This window comes from Mus musculus, chromosome 19 (assembly GCF_000001635.26).
Source record: "Mus musculus strain C57BL/6J chromosome 19, GRCm38.p6 C57BL/6J".
Taxonomy (NCBI): Eukaryota; Metazoa; Chordata; class Mammalia; order Rodentia; family Muridae; genus Mus; species Mus musculus.
This window is the reverse complement of record NC_000085.6, coordinates 9,278,316-9,299,005: the sequence shown is the minus strand read 5'-3', so window position 1 is coordinate 9,299,005 and position 20,690 is coordinate 9,278,316. Positions and strand designations below refer to the sequence as shown.

General features: G+C 38.7%; 1 pseudogene; it reads right to left on the bottom strand.

Annotated features, from left to right (window-relative positions):
* On the bottom strand, positions 14,511-15,768 carry Pcna-ps2 (proliferating cell nuclear antigen pseudogene 2; annotated as a pseudogene).

The window sequence follows — 20,690 nt, the reverse complement described above, 5'->3', positions numbered from 1 at the left end:
GTTGTTATTGTTGTTATTGAACACCAGACTTAGTCTGTGGTAATCTGATAAGATGCCTTGGTTTATTTCAATCTTCTTGTATCTTTTGAGGTCTATTCTGTGACCGATTACATGGCCAGTTTTGGAGAACTAAGAAGAAGTTATATTCTTTTGTTTTATGATGAAGTGTTCTATAGATATCTGTTGAATCCATTTGGTCCATAACTTCTGTTAGTTTTACTGTGTCTCTGTTTAGTTTCTGTTTCCATGATCTGTTCATTGCTTAGATTGGTGTGTTGAAATCTCCCACTACTATTGTGTGAGATGCAATGTGTGCTTTGAGCTTTAGTAAGGTTTCTTTTATGAATGAGAATGCCCTTGCATTTGGAGCATAGATGTTCATAATTGAGAGTTCATCTTGGTAGATTTTTTTCTTTGATGAATATGAAGTATCCTTCCTTACTTTTCTGGTATCTTTTAGTTGAAAGTCTCTTTTATTCAATATTAGAATGGCTACTCTAGCTTGTTTCTTGGGATCATTTGTTGGGAAAATTGTTTTCCAGCTTTTTACTCTGAGGTAGTCTTTGTCTCTGAGGTTTGTTTCCTGTATGCAGTAAAATGCTGGGTCCTGTTTACATATCCAATCTGTTAGGCTATGTCTTTTTTTGGAGAATTGATTCCATTGATGTTAAGAGATATTAAGGAAAAGTGAGTGTGTTGCTTGCTGTTACTTTTGTTTCTAGATGTGCAATTATGTTTGTGTGGCTATCTTCTTTTGGGTTTGTTGTAAGATAAGTTTCTTTCTTTTTCTAGGGTGTAGTTTCCCTCCTTGTGTTGGAGTTTTCCATCTATTGTCCTTTGTAGAGCTGGATTTATGGAAAGATATTATCGAAATTTGATCTTGTCTTAGAATATCTTGTTTTCTCCTTCTATGGTAATATAGAGTTTTGCTGATTTTAGTAGCCTTGGGTGGCATTTGTGTTCTCTTAGGGTCTGTATGACATCTGCCCAGTATCTTCTGGCTTTCATAGTCTCTGATGAAAATTCCGGCATTATTCTGATAGTTATTTCTTTATATGCTACTTTACATTTTTCCCTTACTGTTCATAATATTCTTTCTTTGTTTTGTGCATTTAGTGTTTTCATTATTATGTGACAGGAGGAATTTCTTTTTTGGTCCAGTATATTGAAAATATTGAAGCCTTCTTGTATGTTCATGGGCATGTCTTTCTTTCAGTTAGGAAAGTTTTTTTTCTATAATTTTGTTGAAGATATTTACTAGCCCTTTAAGTTGGAAATCTTCATTCTCTTCTATATCTATTATCCTTAGATTTGGTCTTCTCATTTTGTACTGGATTTTGTTGGGGCAATGGGCTTTGCACAGACTACCTGGTCTCCAGTCAAGCTGAGGTCTTGAACCCTGGTGGGACCCAATGGATGGTAATTTCCACCTACATGGGACAGAAAGTGTTCAATCATGTCTCCTACCTTCTCTCCTTTCTCCCTGACTTTTTACAATAAAGCTCTAGAACCATAGACTGTCTCTGTTCATCAAGGCCCGCGATGCTTGAAAGATGGGTTAGGCTTTCTCCTAAAGAGCCATGTCTAATCTCCTGACAGAAGGCCTTCCTAAGCTGCAGCCACAGACCAGACCTTACTAAGAACTCTCGCCTGTGTGGAAACCACCCAGTGCCCCCACTTCCCTGTTCCTCTTCCCTTATCTCCAGGGCTGTGTGCCTCCCCAGAGCTTCTATTCTGTTTTCACCTCTTCTGCTGTATCCATCGTGGGATTCAGGAGACTGAGAACCTGGTACCTGGGGCTGCCCCTTGTACACCACCTGCCGTGTGGGGTCAGTGTCCTAACACAGCCAGATGCCCACCCAGGGCCACGTGGAAAGCATCTGGCAGTCCTCCCATGTCTGCCTGCCCAGAGCATCAGAACTCAGGTGGGACATGGGCACTCTCCCACTCCCCTCTTTCCCAGGTACCCACACCCTGCAGGATTTCCTCAATGTTTTGGATTAGGAGCTTTTTGCATTTTGCATTTTCTTTGACTGTTGTGTCAATGTTTTCTATGGTATCTTCTGCATCTGAGATTCTCTCTTCTATATCTTGTATTCTCTTGGTGAAGCTTGCATCCATGCCTCCTGATCTCTTCCCTAGGTTTTCTCTCTCCAGGATTTCCCTTTGTGATTTCCTTATTGTTTCAGGTTCTATTTTTAGATCCTGGATGGTTTTGTTCTTTCCTTTGCCTGTTTGATTGTGTTTTCTTGTAACTCTTTAGGGATTTTTGTGTTTCCTCTTTAAGGGCTTCTAGCTGCTTACCTATGTTCTTCTGTATTTCTTTAAGGGAGTTATTTATGTCCTTCTTAATGTCCTCTATCATCATCATGAGAAGTTATTTTAGATCTGAATCTTGCTTTTCCAGTGTGTTGGGGTATCCAGGACTTGCTATGGTAGGAGAATTGGATTCTGGTGATGCCAAATAACCTTGGTTTCTGTTGCTTATGTTCTTATACTTGCCTCCTGCCATCTGGTTATCTCTAGTGCTACCTGTCTTGGCTATGTCTGATTGGAACCTGTCCTTCCTGTGATCCTGGTTGTGTCAGAACTCCTCAGAATATAGCTGCCTCTGTGATCCTGTGATTCTGTGATTCTGTGATCCTATGATCCTATGATCCTGAGATCCTGAGATCCTGAGAGTCAAGCTGCCTCTGGGATCCTGAAATCCTGATGTGACCAAGCTCCTGAGATCCTGTAATCCTGGGTGTGTTAGAGCACCTGGGAGTCGAGCTTCCCCTGGGTATTGTTGGACTGGATGTAGAGCCATCTCCCAGCCCAAGGTCTGATCAGGGCACAAGCTCTGGTTTCTTAATTCTTAACAATGATCCTATAAGAATTCCCAAAATTATGTTAGTAATTATTAAGCTCTTTTTAAAAGATTACTATTAAGATCTTTCTGATATCAATACTACATTGAGAACTCTGTCAGTCTTTAAGTGTCAAGAGTTAACTGCTTCTGAGATAGCATACAGGTATCTACAAGTTAGAGTACATTCCAAGAGATTGTAAAATTATTAACCAAACGTCATAAGAAGAGAACTAACAATTTACTACAGGTGCAAGAACTGAAGATAAAATATTGACTGGGCTTATCTATACAAAACCTCATTAATACCTTACTCACAAAAATTATGAGTTTTTAGCCCTCCTTGAATCTGTAGATCTGGTGACACATGATGAACATTTAGTCAAATAATTTCTCTTAGTAGATATGCATATAACCATTCCCAGTTGTAAACTTCTTATTCAATTTATGATTTGAATTTATGTGTAAACTTGTGGTGAAGATTTTTACCATTTTTACCATGTGATCAAGTATTCTGAAAGATGTATAAGTGCTAAAGAGAGAGAGAGAGACAGAGACAGAAACAGAGAGACAGAGAGAAATTTTTAGACAGAATTCAAGAACTTGAGGCGTTGGTAGTAATAGCATTGGGAAAAGGGGGCATTGAGAGTAAGGGCATTAGTATCACACCAGAACAGGAGGAGAGAACAAGATTAGAATAGAACAGAGAGACCTCTCTTGAGGAGAACTTTTGAAGAAACTTTATAGAGAACTGAAGAACTTAGAAATAAAGGCTAAAATCACTTTTCAAAGTGTCCATTTTTCTAACTGAGACTTCAGCTAGAGGACTGGAAGTTAGAGCCACAGAAATGAGAGCTGGAGAAGTAGAACAAAGGCTACTTCACTTAATTCCCTGCTGTTTTATGATGAGGTGCTACACTGTAGTTTCTGTCCTCACAGAAACTCAGAGAGGCAGGTCAGCTACTGTAACAAAGTGACTTAGACTAAGATAGGTAAATGTTTTATTATTATATAATGACCCTAAATATCTTGCAAAACCAAGTCTTGCCCCACTGACACTCTTTCCCCTCCTCTCTTTCAAGACAAACCAAGAAGTGCCAGGGCTGGCCTCCTGCAAGTTCCCTTCCTCCATCCACCCTTTATATCTATTTTATTTCCCATTCTCAGTGAGATTAAAACATCTTTCCTTAGGTCCTCCTTGTTACTTCTTTAGGTCTGTGGATTGCAACATGGTTTTCCTATAATTTATGGCTAATATCAACTTAATAAGTTTGTACATACCATGTATGATTTTCTTGGTCTGTGTTACCTCACTCAGGATGATATTTTTTCACTTCCATTTATTTGCCTCCAATTTTAGGATATTCTTGTTTTTAATAGCTGAGTAGTGCTCCATTGTGTAAATTTACCACATCATCTTTATCCCAATCAATGCTTCCTCTTCCTCCTCTCCTCCCAGTCTCTCTTTCTCCTCCCCTCTTTTCCATCTCTCCTCTGTTTCTGCATTTGATGGACATCCAGATTGTTCCCACTTTCTGGTTATTACCTATAAAGCTGTTGTGAACATAGTTGAGCAAGTGTGCTAGTGGTTTGGTGGAACATATTTAGGGTATATGCCCAGAAGTGGTATAGCTGATTCTTTTTTTTTCCGTTTTTTATTAGATATTTTCTTCATTTACATTTCAAATGGTATCCTGAAAGTCCCCTATACCCTCCCCCTGCTTTGCTCCCCTACCCACTCACTCCCACTTCTTGGCCCTGGTGTTTCCCTGTACTGGAGTATATAAAGTTTGCAAGACCTAGGGGCCTCTCTTACCAATGATGGCCGACTAGACCATCTTCTGCTACATATGCAGCTAGAGACACGAGCTCTGGGGGTACTGGTTAGTTCATATTGCTCTTGAAATAGAACTATTCCTAATTTTCTCAGAAACTCAAATTGATTTACAAAGTACTATCCAAATTTACACTCTCACCAGCATTAAAGGAGTGTTCTCTCATGCTCCACATTTGGATGTGTGCAAGACAGAATCTCATTGTCTTTCTGATTTGCATTTCCCTGACAACTAAGAAAGTTGAATATTCCTTTAAGTGATTCTCAGGCATTATAGATTCCTCTGTTTATCTCTGTACACCATTTTTAATTGAGTAATTTGTTTTGTTGTTAATTTTGTTGCTGTTGTTGTCTAATTTCTTGATGTTTTAAAAAATATTTTTTGAATATAAAGACCCCTTTGTCAGATTTAGGGTTACTGTAAATCTTATCCCATTCTGTAGGCTTCCATTCTGTCCTATTAACAGTATACTGTGCTTTATAGAAACATTTCAGTTTTATTAGGTCCCTTTTATTAATTGTTGATATTAGTTCCTGAGCTGTGGCTATTCTGTTCAGGAAATTGTCTCCTGTGCATATGCATTGAAAGCTATTCCTCATTTTCTCTTATTATATTGGGTATATCCAGTTTTACATTGAATTCATTGACACACTTAGACTTGAGTTTTGTGCAGGGTGATAAGTATAGATCTATTTGTATTATTCTACATACAGATATCCAGTTAGACTAGCACCATTTGTTAAAGATTTGCGGTGGGGGGGTCCAGTTATAATATTGGTTTCTTTATCAAAAGTCAAGTGTTCTTAAATATGTGGGTTCAGTTACAAGTCTTTGATTCAGTTCAAATTTTTACTGCTATTGCTCTGTAGTCCGGCTTCAATTCAGGGATGGTGATACCTTCATAAATTGTTTTATTTTACAAGATTGTTTTATCTATCCTAGTTTTTTGGGGGGTGGGGGCAGGGTGTTGTTTGTTTGTTTGTTATTTTCTTTTGGTTTTGTTTTCCATATGAAGTTGAAAATTCCTCTTTCAAGGTCTGTAAAAACTTGTTTGGGGATCGAGGGGAGATTGCATTGAATCTGTAGATTGCTTTTGGTTAGATAGTAACGTTTAGTATGTTAACCCTACTATTCTATTAGCATGGGAGATCTTTCCATCTTCTGATATCTTCTTCAGTTCTTTCTTTAGAGGTTTGTAGTACTTGTTATATAGGTGTTTCACCTGCTTGGCTAGACTTACAGAATGGTACTTTACATTAATTTTAACTATTGTGAAGATTGTAAAGTTTTCCTAATTTTATTCTCAGCCCATTTATTTGTTTGTTTATTTATTTTGTATAAAGAAGAGCTTTTAAGTTTTTTAGTTAATCTTTTATCCAGTCATGTATCCAGCCACTTTACTCATTTTTTTTATCAGCTGTTGGAATTTTCTGGTAGATTTTAGTGTCACTTATGTGTACTATCATATCACCTATGAACATCGATCTATAGCTTTTTCCTTTTCAGTTTGTATCCACATCATCTATTTTAGTTGTCTTATTGTTTTAGCCAGACATTCAAGTATTATATTTATAAATTTTTTTGTCTAAAAAGGTATAATTTGCCAGAGAGAAGAAATAAACTTACACAGTATGTTGTAAAAATATAACTTTGAATTTCTACCATGACATAAAAATCCATACCAATTTAAACTAAGAAACATGTTGCTTTCTTAGTCTGAAAAGAAATACACTAATAAACAGAGAGTTCATTAGAACTAAGAGCTTCATAATTGTTACTTTATAGCATGTGGTCATTTCAGGTTAGTGAAGCCACATAGCAGGCTGTTATTTAAAAACCATTTGTGTGTGTGCGTGTGTGTGTGTGTGTGTGTGTGTGTGTGTTTGCATTAGAGTTGCATCTAATTTATATGTGCAAATACCCTAAGCAAGAGTAGAATTGGAATTATAAGCCTTCTGTTATGTATGTTTACAGAAAAATATTGTTACAGATTATATAGATTTTAAAACATACTCAATGAGAAAATTATAAATCCCTAAGTAAAAATTTATAGCATAATTTTAATAGTTTTTTCTCTTGAGAGTAGAGTGCAAAGAAATCACGAATAAAAGAGTTTTTAAGTGTAGAGAAGTAGAGCCTTAGCAATAGACATTGACAGCTTAGAGCAGAGCACATTTAAATAAGATATCTTGGGAATCATTTGTCCTTGACAGTGAGAATCTGCAAATATATGAAAATTTGTAATAACGTTTGAGTCCATAAAGGAAGAGGGTAACCCTGCATCCTTGGCATAGTACAGACTTACTGAAGGAGGTGGGAGGGGTACATAGGTCCAGAGGCGAGGCTGAGAACCAGAGCCACATGTAAGAATCAGCCAGGGTTTCCAGAATCCTAAGGAACACAGGAGAGACCAAACTGAGAAGGCACAAGCTGTCCTAGTAAAACATTATTTTTTAATTAATTAATTTTTAATTAGGTATTTTCTTCATTTACATTTCAAATGCTATCCCAAAAGTCCCCCAGACCCTCCCCCCAGGGGCCTGTATAAAAACCACAACTTCACATGGTTCATCTGGTACCAAGATTTTTGAGAGAAGACAAGAAAACAAAAAAAAATAAAAACAAAAACAAAAAACAAAAAAGCTATGTGGGAAAAACAAAATCTCATCTAGGAAAATGGTCACACTCAGAGAAGATTATAAACTGAGCTAGAAAGAGAAGTCATTAGTTGTTTGTGTTGGGTGGAGAGCCTAGAGATCTGTGAACCAGGCAGGCAGGTGTGGCAAGAGAAGGGATCTCAGTGTGTCCAGATACCAGGAGAGCCTCCTGAGGCCATGATACCACTGTTATAAAATATAATGGAGTGAGGGGATACCACTGGGAGCTCATGTTATTGTGCCTCTGGGAAATTATGCCATGACATAGACCTGGTATAAGAGGTTTGTTTGGGAAAGGGAGAAGAAGCCTGAAGAAGGCTAAAGAAGCAAATGAGTGGAAATGTAAAGAGACAGACTCACAGGATCATAGCCATGAGGGCAAAGATGAGGGTGGGGCACAGAGGAAGACCGAACGGGGAGAAAATAACACTGGGAATAGATAGAGCAAAACAAAGAATTCTTAGCCATTAGAATTGCTTGGCCATATGATCTTCAGTGTTGGTTGTCTTTTGGATTACTGGGAACAAGAGAAAATAAAAAGGCCAGCAGAGGCTGAGAGAAAAGATTGAGTAAAGTGAGAGAAGGAGTTGATGCAGAAGATATTGTTAGAAGACAGTTGAGCAAGGAGAAGCTGAGATAGACTAGAATAGTTGTTATAGTGAGAAGCTGCTAGTATTCACACCATATAAAGTTGGCTGAAGCCTATTAATATGCAACCAGTGACCATAAACCAAAAATATGAAAAACATAATGCTTAATATAATATGATATAATATAATATGTGTTATGAAGTTAAAAACCACTTAGAACAAATATGAACACAGTAAGTGAGAAATAAAAAGGAGGCAGGACATTTAGAAACATCAAAGAGAAGTAGATTTAAACAAATGAAATAAATAGAAAATAAAAGAAAAATGGCTTTACCCAGCAATGCAGCCTGCCCAATAAAATGTCAGCTTGCCAGGCAAAATATGCCTGGAGGACAACCCCCTCACCATCTGGGTGCAAACTCAGTAGGCCCTAGCTCACCCAGGATCTTGGGATCACTGGTAAGTGGAACATAACATCTGTTCCAAAAAATCCTGGAGGGTCTTGTGCCAGCAGGAACAGGAACAAAGGAAACCCACAAACCGGTAGATGGGGTTTATTCTGGCTGGCACCAGCCCTGGACCATCTTGAGCACAAACTCAGCGGAGGGTCCCAAGGTTCCCAGAGGACTCTCAACGTTGCAGTCACCCTAGCACACCCAGGATCTTGAGATCACTGGTGAGTGGAATGCAACATCTGTTCCAAAAAACCCAGAGGGTCTTGTGCTAGCAGGAACAGGGACAAAGGACAAAGGCAGGCTCTAGCACCCCAAAAATCTTGGGATCACTGAGTCCAGTATACGCAAGAGAGCATGTGGCTGCAGAAGCAACATAGCTTCTTGGACAGGGTCTCTTCAGGCCTTCATGCTCAGCCAGGAGGCAGAGCCCAGACCCCCGGACACCTTCCCTGCCAAAGGAGAGTCAGCCTCCAGGGAGAACTCTGACCCCAGGACTAAGGAGGCGGATCTGAGTTCTAGACTTCTGTCCACCTTCCCTGCAAGAGGAGAGCTTGCCTGCAGAGAGTGCTCTGACCACTGGGACTCAAGAAAGAGTTGGAATCCCAGAAGTGCTGACAGAGGCTAAAAAATCACAAACACCAGCCAGAGACAGCTAGAATATCTATCACCAGAGATTACCAGATGGTGAAAGGCAAACATAAGAATCTTACTAACAGAAACCAAGACCACTTGGAATCATCAGAACCCAGTATGCCCACCACAGGGAGTCCTGGATACCCCAACACACCCAAAAAGCAAGACTCAGATTTAAAATCATATCTCATGATGTTGATAGAGGATTTTAAGAAGGGCATTAATAACTCAGTTAAAGAAATACAGCAGAACACTGCTACACAGGTAGAAGTACTTAAAGAATAAAAAAAACAAGACAAAACAAAACAAAACACCACTGCTAAACAGAAGTCCATAAAGAGGAAACACAAAAATCCCTTAAAGTAATGCAGGAAAACACAGCCAAAAAAGTGATGGAATTAAACAAAACCATCCAAGATCTAAAAATGGAAGTAGAAACAATGAAGAAAACTAAAAGGGAGACAACTATGGAAATAGAAACCCTAGGAAAGATATCAGGAATGATAGATGCGAGAATCAGCAACAGAATACAAGAGATGGAAGAGAGATTCTCAGATGCAAAAGTATCCATAGAGAACATGGACACAACAATCAAGGAAAATACAAAATGCAAAAAGATACTAAGTCAAAACATCAAGGAAATCCAGGGCACAATAAGAAGACCAAACCTAAGGATAATAGGTATAGATGAGAATAAAGATTTTCAACTTAAAGGGCTAGTAAATATCTTCAACAAAATTATAGAAGAAAACGTCCTTAACCTAAAGAAAGAGATGCCCATGAACATACAAGAAGCCTACAGAACTCCAAATAGTTTGGACCAAAAAAGAAATGCCACCCGACACATAATAATGAGAATAACAAATGCACTAAATAAGAATAGAATAGTAAAAGCAGTAAGGGAAAAAGGTCAAGTAACATATAAAGGCAGACCTATTAGAATTACACCAGACTTCTCACAAGAGAATATGAAAGCCAGAAGATCCTGGACAGATGTTATACAGACGCTAAAAGAAAACAAATGCCAGCCCAGACTACTATAACCAGCAAAATTCACAATTACCATAGATGAGGAAACCAAAGTATTCCATGAACAAACCAAATTCACACAATATCATTCCACGAATCCAGCCCTTCAAAGGATAATAAAGGTGAAATACAAACACAAAAATGGAAATTACGCCAAAAAAAAAGAAAGAAAGTAATTCTTCAACAAACCTAAAAGAAGACAGCCTCAAGAACAGAATTTCAACTCCAATAAAAAAAAAACAGGAAGCAACAAGAACTTTTCATTAATATCTGTTAATATCAATGGACTCAATTCCCCAATAAAAAGACATAGACTAAGAGACTGCCTACATAAACAGGACCCAACATTTTGCTGCTTACAGGAAACCCACCTCAGGGAAAAAGACATACACTACCTCAGGGTAAAAGGCGGGAAAGCAATTTTACAAGCAAATGGTCTGAAGAAACAAGCTGAAGTAGCCTTTCTAATATAGAAGAAATTCGACTTCCAACACAAAGTTATCAAAAAAGAGAAGGAGGGGGCACTTATTACAAATCAAAGGTAAAATCTTCCAAGATGAACTCTCAATTCTGAATATCTATGCTCCAAATACAAGGGCAGACACATTCATTAAAGAAACTTTAGTAAAGCTCAAAGCACACATTGCACCTCACAAAATAATAGTGGGAAACTACAACATGGCATTCTCATCAATGGACAGAGACTAGAAACAGAAAATAAACAGAGACACATTGAAACTAACAGAAGTTATGAAACAAATGGATTTAAGAGATATCTACAGAACACTTTATCCTAACACAAAAGGATATACCTTCTTCTCAGCACCTCAAGGAACCTTCTCCAAAACTGACCATATAATTGGTCACAAAACAGGCCTCAACAGACACAAAAAACAATATTAAAATTATTCCATGCATCCTATCAGATCAACACAGAGTAAGGCTGATCTTCAATAACAACATAAATGATAGAAAACCAATATTCATGTGGAAGTAAAGATCAAGAGGAGTAGACGACAGAAAACTCAGGTCTGAAATCAAGCAAGTAGAAACAAAAAGAACTATTCAAATAATCAACCAAACCAGGAGCTGGTTCTTTGATAAAATCAACAAGATAGATAAACCCTTAGCCAGACTCACTGGAGGGCACAGGGACAGTATCCTAATCAAGAAAATCAGAAATGAAAAAGAAGACATAACAACAAAACCTGAGAAAATCCAAAACATCATCAGCTCCTACTACAAAATGCTATACTCAACAAAACTGGAAAACCTGGATGAAATGGACAAATTTCTAGACAGATACCAGGTACCAAAGTTAAATCAGGGTCAGATTAATGGCCTAAACAGTCCCATAATCCCTAAAGAAATAGAAGCAGTCATTAATTGTCTTCCAACCAAATAAAGTCCAGAACCATATGGGTTTAGTGCAGAGTTCTATCAGGCCTTCAAAGAAGACCTAATTCCAGTTCTTCACAAACAATTCCACAAAATAGAAACGGAAGGTACTCTACCCAATTCATTCTATGAAGCCACAATTACTCTGATACCTAAACCACATAAAGACCCAATAAAGATAGAGAACATCAGACCAATTTCCCTTATGAATATCGATGCAAGAATACTCAATAAAATCCTCGCAAACTGAATCCAAAAACACCTCAAAACGATCATCCATCATGACCAAGTAGGGTTCATCCCAGGGATGCAGGGATGGTTTAATATACAGAAATCCATCAATGTAATCCACTACATAAACAAACTCAAAAACAAAAAACACATAATCATTAGTAGCAAACATCAAACTAAATGGAAACTCGAAGCAATCACACTAAAATCAGAGACTAGGCAAGGCTGCCAATTTTCTCCTTATGTATTCAATATAGTGCTTAAAGTCCTAGCCAGAGCAATTCGACAACAAAAGGAGATCAAGGGGATACAAATTGGAAAGGAAGAAGTCAAAATATCACTATTGGCAGATGACATGATAGTATATATAAGCGACCCCAAAAATTCCACTCCTAAACCTGATAAACAGCTTCAATGAAGTAGCTGGATATAAACTTTACTCAAACAAATCAATGGCCTTTCTCTACACAAAGGATAAGCAGGATGAGAAAGAAATTAGGGAAATAACACCCTTCACAGTAGTCTCAAATATTATAAAATGCCTTGGTGTGACTCTAACAAAGGAAGTGAAAGATCTGTATGATAAGAACTTCAAGTCTCTGAAGAAAGTAATTGAAGAAGATCTCAGAAGATGGAAAGATCTCCTATGCTAATAGATTGGCAGGATTAAAATAGTCAAAATGGCTATCCTGCCGAAAGCAATCTACAGATTCAATGCAATCCCCATCAAAATTTCAACTCAATTCTTCACTGAGTTAGAAAGGGAAATTTGCAAATTCATCTGGAATAATAAAAAACCTAGGATAGCAAAAACTATTCTCAACAATAAAAGAACCTCTGGTGGAATCACCATCCTGGACCTCAAGTTGTACTACAGAGCAATTGTGATAAAAACTGCATGGTGATGGTAGAGCAACAGACAGGGAGATAAATGGAATGGAAATGAAGACCAAGAAATGAATCCACAAACCTATGGTCACTTGTTCTTTTACAAGGGAACTAAAACCATCCAGTGGAAAAAAGACAGCAATTTCAACAAATGGTGCTGTCACAACTGGCGGTTATCATGTAAAAGAATGAGAATCGATCCATTCTTATCTTCTTGTACAAAGCTCAAGTCTAAGTGGATCAAGGAACTCCACATAAAACCAGAGACACTGAAATTTATAGAGAACGTGGGGAAAAGCCTCAAAGATATGGGCACAGGGGGAAAATTCCTAAACAGAAGAGCAATGGCTTGTGGTGTAAGATCAAGAATGGACAAATGGGACCTCATAAAATTGCAAAGCTTCTGTAAGTCAAAAGAGACTATCAATAAGACAAAAAGGCAACCAACAGATTGAGAAAGGATTGTTACCAACCTTAAATCTTATAGCGGACTAATATCCAAAATATACAAAGATCTCAAGAAGCTGGACACCAGAAATTCAAATAACCCTATTAAAAAATGGGGTACAGAGCTAAACAGCGAATTCTCAACTGAAGAATACCAAAGGGCTGAGAAGCACCTGAAAAAATGTTCAACTTGGTAATTATCAGGGAAATGCAAATCAAAACAATCCTGAGATTCGACCTCACACCAGTCAGAATGGCAATGTCAAAAATTCAGGTGACAGCAGATGCTGGTGAGGATTTGGAAAAAGAGGAACACATCTCCATTGCTGGTGGGATTGCAAACTTATAAAACGACTCTGGGAGTCAGTCTGGCGGATCCTCAGAAAACTGAACATAGTCCTACTGGAAATTCCAGCAATACCTCTCCTGGGCACTTACCCAGAAAATGTTCCAACTGGTAATAAGAACACATGCTCCACTATGTCCGTAGCACCCTTATTTATAATAGCCAGAAGCTAGAAAGAAACCAGATGTCCCTCAGAGAGGAATGGATACATAAAATGTGGTACATTTACACAATGTAGTACTACTCAGCTATTAAAAAGAATGAATTTATGAAATTCTTGGGCAAATGAATGTATCTGGAGGATATCATCCTTAGTGACATAACCCAATCACAAAAGAAGTCACTTGATATGCACTCACTGATAAATGGATATTAGCCCAGAAACTTAGAATACCCTAGGTACAATTTGAAAAATACAAGAAAAACAAGAAAAAGGAAGACTAATATGTGGATACTTCATTCCTCTTTAAAATAGGGGACAAAATACCCATGGAAGGAATTACAGAGATAAAGTTTGGAGCTGAGACAAAAGGATGGACCATCCAGAGACTACCTCACCCGGTGATCCATCCCATTATCAGTCACCAAATCCAGACACTATTGCATATGCCAGCAAAATTTTGCTTAAGGGACCATGATATAGCTGTCTCGTTTGAGGCTATGCCAGTGCCTGCCAAATACTGAAGTTTATGCTCATCGTCATCTCTTGGATGGAACACAGGGCTCCTATTGGAGGAGCTAGAGAAAGTACCCAAGAAGCTGAAAGGGTCTGCAGCCCTATAGGTGGAACAGCAATATGAACTAACCAGTACCCCCAGAGTTTGTTTCTCTAGCTGCATATGTAGCAGAAGATGGCCTAATCTGCCATCATTGGGAAGAGAGGCCCCTTGGTCTTGCAAACTTTATATGCCCCAATATAGGGGAACGCCAGGGCCAATAAGTGGGAGTGGGTGGGTAGAAGAGCAGGGCTTGGGAGAGAATATAGGGAACTTTCAGGATAGCATTTGAAATGTAAATAAAGAAAATATCTAATAAAAATGTGAAGAAAAAAAAACCTTCATAGTACTAGTATAGCGACAGACAGGTAGATGAATGGACACCCAGAAAATGAACCCACATACCTATGGTCACTTGATCTTTTTTTTTTTTTTTTTGACTTTTCAAATTGTTAACTTTATTTAAATTGAACAATATTTCTTAAAACTGCATTTAGCGTCAAGATCATTGATGGAAAATCACCAGTATTTGTAAAGCAGAAACATTCATGTTAACAAAACTAGTTTTTACTTTGGAGCTTATTCTTTAAGCAAATTATGGAGAATGGAGAGAAAAGAAAGTAGGTTATTTACAGAAGATATCTACATATTTTATTTTAATATTTAAGAATACTCAGGTACAAACTTGGTGACAGAAAAGACCTCAGGACACGCTGGCATCTCAGGAGCAATCTTCAAAGGTTTAGTTTTCTCAATTTCTAGCAATGCCTAAGATGCTTCCTCATCTTCAATCTTGGGAGCCAAATAATACTTTAAGTGTCCCATGTCAGCAATTTTATACTCTACAACAAGGGGTACATCTGCAGACATACTGAGTGTTACTGTAGGAGACAGTGGAGTGGCTTTTGTGAAAAAGTTCAGGTACCTCAGAGCAAAAGTTAGGTGAACAGGCTCATTCATCTCTATGGCTACCGCCTCCTCTTCTTTATCCACATTACTTGTTTGTGACAACTTAATGTTCCCATTGCCAAGCTCTCCACTTGCAGAAAACTTCACCCCATTCTTTGCACAGGATATCACAACAGCATCTCCAATGTGGCTAAGGTCTCGGCATATACGTGCAAATTCACTCGACGGCATCTTTATTACACAGCTGTACTCCTGTTCTGGGATTCCAAGTTGCTCCACATCTAAGTCCATTAACTTCATTTCATAGTCTGAAACTTTCTCTTGATTTGGTGCTTCGAATACTAGTGCTAAGGTGTCTGCATTATCTTCAGCCCTTAATGTAATGATGTCTTCATTACCAGCACATTTTAGAATTTTGGACATGCTGGTGAGGTTCACGCCCATGGCTAGGTTGCGGTCGCAGCGGTAGGTGTCGAAGCCTTCGGAGCGCAGAGTAAGCTGCACCAAGGAGACGTGAGACGAGTCCATGCTCTGCAGGTTCACGCCGCCCGAGCTGACGTCCCAGCAGGCCTCATTGATGAGGTCTTTGAGAGCCTCCAGCACCTTCTTCAGGATGGAGCCCTGGATCAGGCGTGCCTCAAACATGGTGGCGGAGTTGTGGCGACTAGATGAGAGCTACTGTAAGAGGAACGAGGTCTGGCTGCCAAGGTCCCCCGATTCACGATGCAGAAGCGGCAGCGAAGGCCCACAGCGACAACTACCAACCCTCTGCGCCCGCAACCGTCTTGGTCACTTGATCTTTGACAAGGGAGCTAAAACCACACAGTAGAAAAAAAAGACAGCAATTTCAACAAATGGTGCTGTCACAAATGGCGGTTATCATGTAAAAGAATGAGAATTGATCCATCTTTATCTCCTTGTACAAAGCTCAAGTCTAAGTGAATCAAGGAACTCCACATAAAACCAGAGATACTGAAACTTATAGAGGAGTACTGGGGAAAAGCCTTGAAGATATGGGCACAGGAGAAACATTCCTGAACAGACCAGCAATGGCTTATTCTGTAAGATTGAGAATCAACAAATGGGACCTCATAAAGTTGCGAAGCTTCTGTAAGGCAAAAGACACTGTCAATAAGACAAAAAGGCCACTAACAAATTGTAAAAGGATCTTTACCAATCCTAAATCAGATAGGGGACTAATAGCCAATATATACAAAGAACACAAGAAGTTGATCTCCAGAAAATCAAATAACCCCATTTAAAAATGGGGTACAGAACTAAACAAAGATTTCTCAACTTAGGAATGTTGAATGGCTGAGAAGCACCTTAAAAATGTTCAACATCCTTAGTTATCAGAGAAATGCAAATCAAAACAACAGTGAGATTCCACCTCACACCAGTCAGAATGGCTAAGATAAAAAATTCAGGTGACAGCAGATGCTGGCGAGGATGTGGAGAAAGAGGAACACTCCTCCACTGTTGGTGGGATTGCAAGCTTGTACAACCACTCTGGAAATCAGTCTGGCGGTTTCTCAGAAAATTGGACATGGTACTACCAGAGGATCCCGCAATACCTCTCTTGGGCATATATCCAGAAGATGTTCCAACTAGTAAGAAAGAAACATGCTCCACTATGTTCATAGCAGCCTTATTTATAATAGCCAGAAGCTGGAAAGACCCAGATGCCCCTCAACAGAGGAATGGATACAGGAAATGTGGTACATTTACACAATGGAGTAGTATGCAGCTATTAAAAACAATGAATTCATGAAATTTTCAGGCAAATAATCAGGCATCTGGAATATATCATCCTGAATGAGGTAACCCAATCACAAAAGAACACACATAGTGTGCACTCACTGATAAGCTGTTATTAGCCCAGAGACTTAGAATATCCTAGATACAATTTGCAAAACACGTAAAACTCAAGAAGGACGACCAATGTGTGGATACTTTGCTCCTTCTTAGAATGGGCAACAAAATACCCATGGAAGGAGTTACAGAGACAAAGTTCAGAGCTGAGATGGAAGGGAGGACCATACAGAGACTGCCCCAACCACCAAACCCACACTATTGCATATGCCAGAAAGATTTTGCTGACAGGACCCTGATATAGCTCTTTCTTGTGACGCTATTCCAGTGTATTCTGGCAAATACAGAAGTGGATGCTCACAGTCATCCATTGGATGGAACACAGGACGCCTACTGAAGGAGCTAGAGAAAGTACCCAAGGAGCTACAGGGGTCTGCAACCCTATAGAAGGAACGACAATATAAATTAACGTGTAGCAGAGGATGGCCTAGTAGGCCATCAATGGGAGGAGAGGTCCTTAGTCTTTTGAAGATCATATGCCCCAGTACAGGGGAATGCCAGGGCCAGGAAGCAGGTGTAGGTGGGTTCGGGAGCAGGGTGGGAGATGATATAGGGGGCTTTTGTGATAGCATTTGAAATGTAAATGAAGAAAATATCTAATAAAAATATGCCTGGAGATATAATAGTGGCATGGATGTTTTGGAATAACCAACCATGACTGGATTTGGAGCATACTTCATAGGAGAGAATTCATATTCTTGTTTCCTATAGTAAACCTTGTCAAAACCTATGGCTAAATAATCCATCGTACCTAACAGGGACCATGTATTATTACTTTGATAATTATTCTTCTAGCAAACTGCCTTCTGAATAGTGTGTGTGTGTGTGTGTGTGTGTGTGTGTGTGTGTGTGTGTGTATGTGTGTGTGTGTGTGTGTGTGTGTATGTTTGTAGATCTTTGTCAATGAAGTTTCTTTTTGCTTTAGACAATGGTTAATGCAGAGACTCATAACTTAATAATATGTTAGTTAGTGTTCAGTCTTAGATGAGACATGTGTATCAACCTGTCCCTATTATTTTATGACAATTACAAGGCTATTGTGCTGGGTTAGTTTCACAAGCTCAGCATGAGACCATAGCACTTCAAATATCAACATGAGCACATTGGTCCCAGTACTTGGGGCACTGAGGCAGGCAGATATTCCTGAGTTTGATACCAGCCTGGTCTACAAAGTCAGTTCCAGGGAATTCAGGGCTACACAGAGAAACTCTGTCTCAAAAAAAAAAATCCCCAATAAAATAAAGGAAGAGAGAAAATGAAAAGGAGGAAATGGCAGGGCATGGTGTTGCATGCCTTTAATCCCAGCACTTGGGAGGCAGAAACAGGCAGATTTTTGAGTTCGAGGCCAGCCTGGTCTACAAAGTGAGTTCCAGGACAGCCATGGCTATACAGAGAAACCCTGTCTCAAAAAACACACACAAAAAAAAAAAAAAAAGAAAAGAAAAGAATAAAATTGGGCACAAACTAAGAAAAAAACTTAAAGGATAATTAAAAGGAAAAGGTAAACATATTTTAATGACTATGTAAGGATTTTTAAATATAAAAACATTAAAAATAATTCAGTGATGAGTAAGTATCACCTGAAAGTTCTAATCAAGAGATGAGATATGACCCCAACGACTGAATTCAGGTATCACTTTCCCTAAGCATTTTACAGACTATACAATGATGCCTAGAGAGCTGAATTTTCAGTCTGTGTGTGTACCTGTGCTGTCCTCAGTAAATGCCTCCCAGGACTGTATCTCACCCTGCAATAAGCAGGTTAAATTCAGTCTTCCTGTCTCCCACCTGTCATCCATTCTCAGGCTCCACTGGAAAGTCGGTTTCAAATGGAGGGTTTCCTTTCAATATGGTACTGAGTCCCTTTACTCTCAGCCAAATTGACTTGCAAATGGTTTGTAACCTTGTAAAGATCTGGATTTGTCCAGAGTGCAGGACTTTAGGCAGACTGCAGGACTGAGCTTGCGAGAGCAACCCACAGCTTTCAATTCTACCCTCTGGAAGCTGTGTAGCAGGAGTGACCTGTGACTGGTTTCTTTTCTGCGAGTTGTCATCTTTTTACTAGCATGCTTCAAGGGTACTGTCTTAAATAACCACACTTGGAAAACTCCTTGCCTCGCCTTCCCCTTCGCCTTCCCCTTCGCCTTCCCCTTCTCGCCTTCCCCTTCTAGCCTTCCCCTTCGCCTTCCCCTTCCCCTTCCTTTGCATTTTATTGCTTTCATCTCCTTTTTCTCTTCTTTGTCTCCTTCACAGGGTTACAAGAAATCAGCTTTTTGCCCGACATATTACCCAGAAGTGTCTTTGATAGGTTTCAATTTTACTCCCTCTACTTTGAGATAACTTACTGGTGTTTTTGGTTTGGTTTGGTATTTGTGGAAGACATTTCTTAAGTTGAAATTCTCCCAGTCAACCAAATATAAGTGTTGACATGAAGTTGGTTTCTGTGTCTTCTTGAATTCATATGGTTTTAATTTGAAAATATTTTCTGACTTTTATTAATTATATTTTTCACCTGTCTCCTCAAGTTTTAACTTCTGTGTACACACAGTGGCTTTAAGATATGCTCTTTTTCATTAAACATTCTATCTCAGTTTCTTTTGTGTTACATGTCGTGTGTCTGGGAAATCAATTTTTTGAAACATTTATGCTGGGATATAGTGTTTGTGTGGTTAGTGATTGTATTACAATCTCAGAAGAAATTTTTGCTTTTCTTTGTTTACTTGTTCAGCCATAAAGGGCAAGGATGTTAGTAGCCTGAACTTTCTAAAGCACTTTCGTACACTCCTTTAGAGCAAGGCCCTGATCAAGCTGGAGGATATGGAACATGTTTAGAACCTTAGGTATTAGACACCCCTAAGACCCCCAATTTTCTTCTCTTTCATTTTCTCCTGTGTCCTGATGTGAGACAAAGCCATGATAGCTTTACTGGGGAAAATGTGGAAATATTCAGAGTGACATGAAGAAGAGCCATTAATTGTAAATAAATATGTATTTTTTATTAGAATACAAGCTTACATATTTGAATGACTGAGAAGATGTACTGAATTTCATGGCAGAAAGGGAGAAAAACATGGTGGATTTACTTCAGCTAAGCTTATGACAACCAGAAGTTTTACTTCAGAATATGGAGCTTGTCATAAAAATTATCGTAGGTTGAATGGGGAAGATAGTAAATTGGCATGCTTGGGCAGGGAATGGCACATTGATCAGGGATAGTAATGAGACAGAGCAATTTGTACAGTGGCCACATAAGAGGTCATTGTTTGTCATCATCTTTGATAACTTTTATTTATGGCCACAGAAATGTGGAACTTACTTGCAGAGCAATGCAGGATGATGCTTGAACAAATATAGTACAGATGACTCTGTTACATATTACCATTACTTAAAATGTCATTTATTTATTCATTTATTTGTTATTTGTTTATCAAAGCCTGTTCAATGCAAAAGCTGAGATTTAGGATAACAACAGGACAAAATGCAAGCAGAGTAATTTATTGGTGCAAGACTTTGAAACTCTTACGTTGAACAGGGAAAAGTAGTTCATCAAGTAGAAGAAATCGATCCCAGGATAGTATGTTTCTACACATCCATTCAGACCACATTCCAATAGAACATGTGCCTAGAAATAAACAGAAATTAAGGTAAGAAATGTGAGAAGAGTCAGGCAGCTTCTGGAGAAGAAAAGTTAACAAACACAAGAGTCCATAAAGGAACAATGGGAAGAGAGAAGTGAAGATGGTTGCTAGGGGAAATACCATCAAATAATGCATATTAGTGGAAACTCTTTCCAAATTCAGACGAATATGCTCTAAATGGACTCAATAGTGTAGCTC